Below are 5920 nucleotides of genomic sequence, written 5' to 3'. Positions count from 1 at the left end.
TATGAAACACTTACAACATTCATATGAAAACATCTGAAACACTTAAGACATACATTTGTAACATAGGGGGAGGGGAGGCCGGGGCCGGTCAATTCCGGCCATCGGGGTGGGGGCGCCGGCGGTGAGCGGCGGCGCGCGGGACCACCAGCACCGGCCGTGCTCGTGGGTGCCCTTGGCTCGGCCTGGGACGACCTGAGGCGCCCTGGCACGTGCGCCCAACGGCCATTGGTAGGAGCAGCGGCGGCGCCCCATGGCGACGAGGCATCCCGATAGTGCTGGGGATGGGAAAAAGGTCGGGGAGGCACTCTGCTGACAGCGGACGTGAGAGAGACAGTGCGAGAGTTGGGGAGGGCGAGAATGGGGGAGAGCATAGGCGGGCGGCGCGCGCAACGACGCAGGAGGGAGCGGCGTGGGTGGGAGTGAGGAGCGAGAGGCGCAGGTGGAGCGTGTGATGGGTGGGAGCGAGGAGCGAGGGGCGCAAGATGGGGTGTGCGGCGGGAGGCATGCGACGATGGACGAACGCCCAGATCTAATCATTATCATATTTTGTTTGCGCAGGGAGCTATCTCTATCACTAGTTGTTGCTTTCTTCTCCTGGATTGGTGAAAGGCACACCTTTCCTTTCACCTACTCTGTGTGACTGTTCTCAGATATTACCATCACAATGGGAAACTCAAATAGTCTCTGTTCTGACAGCGCCACGTTAATGTGACACTCTCATTAATACTGGACTGCATTCGACTACTAAAGCACCAATTTGTGTTGCTCTTCCAAGCTTCCAGCAAATGAGGTATATAATATAAACATTCATTTGCCTAAAGCAGAAAAGACTGAATTGCACAAAACACTGGGTTTTAGCACCAAGTTAGCACATAGATAATCCCAAAACTTATCACTTCACACTTGTCGGTATTGATGACACAGGTGATCAGCTTTTTCATTCTGGTGTATGTACAGAAACTATAATACAAGCAGGCCCTATGTTGTTGGTACTATAATTCACATATCCTACAATTTTATGCACACTCGGTTCCCTTCTAGTTGAATTTTATAGCTCAATTTCCTGGAGTCATGATCTAGGCCATTTTGCCAATAGTGGTGCTTGCGCTGCTTCCTCATCAGTGCTGTCTGAAACGACATCTTTTGTGCCTTTATCCTTGCTTCCTGGGTTAAGCATCCAAGCAAAACAAAAGGAGATTGCCTGTAAAATATTCAGAATTTGAGAAAAACAGTCAGTACTGATTCCAGTTGCATACTGACATTTTCTATCACCCTGAACCTGAGAGGAAGAGGACTGACCAAGAACAAACTAGCAACGATAAAGCTGAAACCTTTGCAATCGAAAGGTGCTTCCTCTGAAATGAAGTAAGCTGAAACAGAGGAAATGATGAGAGAAAAAATACAAAAAACATTGTGCATGTGGCACAGAAATATATGAAAATTTTCAATTTGATACCAGAAAGTCAATTGCTTACAAGTCAGTGGACTCATAAATAGTGGTGCCAACAATATAGCTACAGATTGCACGGTTGCAATAAACCTTGCGCTTTTCCCTGTAAAGATAATACAATGAGACAATGGTGCATATGGTTAGGAACTTTTTTTTAAAACTGCTAGCAGGAATATGCTAGGCAAATATATTGATAGAGGAGACATGGTTAGGAACATAGGAATTAGGATAGAAGTTTTCAAGTTTGAATTACTAATTAAAGCCAGGGGAGGTCAGGATTGTATATGTACCTGGTCACTTGAGAGTACTTCACCAGAAATGATCGCATATATCTGCAGAATTGCATATTTTTCATGTAAACAAATTTACGAATATCACTGGAATGTATTAAAATATAAAAGGCATCTTTTTCTGAATATTTTTCAGACACTGTCACCTTAGATTATTATTTTTAACTGTGAAAACTTGAAGTCATAGTGCATACAGGACAAATAAGTAGGATTGACTTACTGCTGGTTTGGCTAGAACATAGATGATACCCAATGAAGAGCTAAAATATGGAACCTGCAGGATACAGTAGAAGGTAAATGGACAAAGCTTTTGTAACTGTACCAAGTGGTAAATCCATCAATATGTGATAATTTTTCTTAGAGCATCAATTAGTTGAGGTTCGTTAATGAAAACATAAATCAATTGATGACTTCAGTAAATTTGATTGGATACATACCCACGAAGCCCATGCAACACCATAAAGCAAAGCCTGGAAAAAATTTCCCCAAAATTAATAGGTCAATATATCAAATTAGTGAATCTGAGACTAGTAAAACAGAGTACAAAATCTCAGTGCAATAACTTCTCACTTACATAAGCAATGGATGCGAGTATTGAAATACATAAGACGCCTTTTTCACCAATTATGTGGCTAAGAAAGGGGAGCACCAGAATCTACAGTATGAAAACCGTATCATAAATCCACAGATAACTAACTTGACAATTGGCAGGCCATGCAACATATATATGTTAGTTTAGTTGGTATAGAATAAAATCTTGAAAGAGCACCTGTGAAAAGATTGAACCAACGCCGACCACCATTAGAATTTCTGAGAACTGATCCTTGTCAAAGCCGAATACGGACTTTAGGTAATACTAAAAAGAAAAGATAATTAAAGTTCCATATAGTTTTTTTAACAATATATCATAAAAAACATAAGTGAGACAACCATTTACCATTAGAACGTCGCTAATGCCAATCATGCCCAATTTATAAAAGAAGGCAACATATGAGATTCTCCTAAGTGTTTCACTACAACATAGGAAGACAAGAAATCAAAAGGAATGACATTATGCAGAAGCTGAAATAAAGGCATTCTTTAATAAAAAAGGAAATTGCAAACTTTTGTTAATTTCAAAACTAGTTAATGTTCATTGTATACAACTATCAAGATGTGGAAGCTGAAGAACGTTTCTTAACTCCCTTCGTGTGCGATCTACCAGTTGTATCATGTTCTGTTTAGTCCCTTCATAACTTTTTTAAAACAATTGTGATAGAAAACTGTTAATTTTGATAATCAAGAACTCATATAGCACTTTATACATTCCAAATTTTTTGTCCATATTACTCCTTTTCTTCAAGAAAACAACATTTTTTAATTGTTGAATACCACTAAACTAGCACATAGGCATGAAGCACAATGTTATTATTTAGATTGATACAAGGAAAAACATATAAGTATAATTAACATTTTCCCTCATGAACAAGGAGGGGTAAAACACTAAATAGATTTTTACATGAATTTCATTATTCATCATGAATTCCTTGACTATTTAACTTTCATGCTCAATGTGCAAGGGTTACCTGTTTTTGACTATGCTAATGTTCTCCTTGATAGATTCCCAACGTTCTTGTGGTAACTTGACAAGCAAAGATGACATCGACAAATGCTGAGAAGGTGTAGAAGAAGCTCTTTGGACTGTCTCAACCAAATATATTTTCATGTAGAGGATAGAACAGATCAACAAGACAATCGAGACCTAATAAACCAAAGTAAAGCACTTATAAGATTTAATGTTAGCAAAGAGAAAGTACATAAATTGAAATTGTGATGCAACTATATAAGTAGCATTAACTACCGATACCTCAAAAATCCACCTCTCAGGCAGGAACCTTGAAAACACGCTCCCCAGACTGTGCGCGGCAGAGAAAATTCCAGTCATGATGCCAAATGCAGCTGCCCTCCTTGATGGTTCAACTGCATCTGCCTAATTTAGCATAATGTTTTTTATAACCCTTGAATCACTATCTGTTATTCACAAACCACCAAACAAATATAGCCTAAAAAACATCTGTTTGATTGTTACATCTCTGGTTTCAAATTACTTAAAACAATGCACACGAATAATCCTAACATAATATTTCCAAGCACGAACATGGTAAATTAGGGAGCTTTTCTTCTTTCATTACAATTTAAGCAGGCATATAGTTACTTTTTCGCACAGCATTCGACAAAGAGCTTGTTTGCCGAGTGCCCAAAGGATTGCACTCGGCAAACCCCCTTGCACTCGGCAAATTGACTGTTTCCGGTAGTGGTGGGTGGGTGGGGTGTGTGTGTGGGAGGGGGGTGGCTTTTCGAAGCGGCTCCTCTGAGAGCCAGTAAAGCCCCTGCCTTCGATTTGTCTTTGCCATTGGGATTGGTTAGAGCCCAAGGCCTCTGGTCTAGCTCCTAGGCAGAGTAAAATTCGTTGTTTAGTCGCAAAAAAAAGTAAAATTCGTTGCAAAATCCAAAAGTTATTGGCAACTTTGTTAAAAAAAATGTCATGCTAATACTTTGTTACTGATAGATGGATAAAACCATAGTACTCTCCCGGACATAATTTTACATCTAGAAAAATGCCAAATAGTACGGGGAGGAGCAGTTCAATGAATGATATATATATGTGTGTGTGTGTGTGTGTGTGTGTGTGTGTGTGTGTGTGTTTACCTACAAAGACGTACGAGGAGACTAGGATTACTATTCTCACCGTGTAAGCAATAGCGAGGCAGAATATGGTTCCTTGGCCAATCATGCATGAGAGGGTACGCAGAACAAGGTAGACATACACAGCAGTCCTTGAATTGTTCCAAGCAAGCACAGCTGCAAGTAGCATCCATGAGCAATAAACAAGTATTAGTACCAAGTGCAGATGGACTACTATATATGTACAAAAATGCCCACATTGACATATTTTCTTATTATATTACCAAACGGGATGATGGAAGTGGAGGCAGTGAGAAGGATGAGAGGCTTCCGGCCATGCTCATCAGCCAGCTGGCCCATCAGAGTGAACCCTATCGTCCTGAAAATCCCTCCAACCTGCAATCAGAAAGCAATTAACTGACGAAACAACATGCAACCACTGAATGAACAAGAACCTGATGAAGAACACATATGATTGTCCTAGAACATCAAACGGCCGGAATAATGCAGGGTGCTAGGAAGGAAGGAATTGAAGGCATACCGAGGACTGCAGGCCGGTGAGGTAGAGGGCCTCCGGGCAAGACCAGTCGTCGGCGGGGCAGAGCGCGGCGGTAACCTTGTCGACGAGCGCCGGCACGGTCATCTCCTCGGCGACGCCGTAGAGCACCAGCCCGACCATGAGGTGCAGCACCGGCCTCATCATGACGCTCATCGTCGCATCGCCTTGTTGGAAGACACCCATTATATTTTTCTACTCCTAACGGGGGCTCAGCTCGATCAATCGGTCCTTGAGTGCTGGTTAGTTACAGGGCGTTTGGCAATGGACCAATTGCAGGCGCTTTATAAGAAGCAGCCGCGCGCGCCTTTTTTTTTTTTTTTCATTTCACTTGGGTAGAGAAGGACAGAAGGAAACAGCACCAGGAGAAGGTGAGGTCAGCTAAAATGATTGCTACTTCTTTTTACGAGCAATGACATGTCATAGAAAGGAAAGGTGCTGCCGTGCTGGCACTTTTTATGCCACGCTGTCACGTTTAGTCGATACTCCATTGTGGATGATCTTTTTGTTTCGTTAATCTGCAGCAGTAAGAGAAAACTACAACCTAAAAACTAATTATTGGGGAAGATAAATAAAACGTGTTTTGGGATTTTGAAGGTCTTGCCTCCAACAGAACAAGAAAATCCAATCTCTAATGAGAAAAATAGTGGATTGGGGGAGGAAAGGTCTCCCTTTTATTTGAGGGGTGGGAGGCTATGATTTGAGGGACTGAAAAAAATTCTTATTAGGGTTGGGTTTGAAAATTGCTGGAGCTAAAAGATCTCTAAAATAACAGTTTTTTTCTCATTGGGGGTTAGGAAAGGGGGACCACTGGAGATGCTCTTAGGCTATATTGGATTATGGATACATTCAACATATTGTTCGGGGCAAGATTTGGTCAAAGTTAAACCTTAATAAACATCAACAACTTTTAAAAATGTTTTAGTTTGGAGACATGCAAGACAAATATGTAGATTTGTA

General features: G+C 41.2%; 1 pseudogene; it reads right to left on the bottom strand.

Moving 5' to 3' along the window:
* Positions 1-792: 792 nt before the first annotated feature.
* On the bottom strand, positions 793-5200 carry LOC136487726 (uncharacterized; annotated as a pseudogene).
* Between the last annotated feature and the right edge of the window lie 720 nt (positions 5201-5920).

Source organism: Miscanthus floridulus, chromosome 10, assembly GCF_019320115.1.
Source record: "Miscanthus floridulus cultivar M001 chromosome 10, ASM1932011v1, whole genome shotgun sequence".
NCBI classification, from domain to species: Eukaryota; Viridiplantae; Streptophyta; class Magnoliopsida; order Poales; family Poaceae; genus Miscanthus; species Miscanthus floridulus.
Note: the sequence above shows the minus strand (reverse complement) of the source record. Positions and strands in the feature narration are given on the sequence as shown.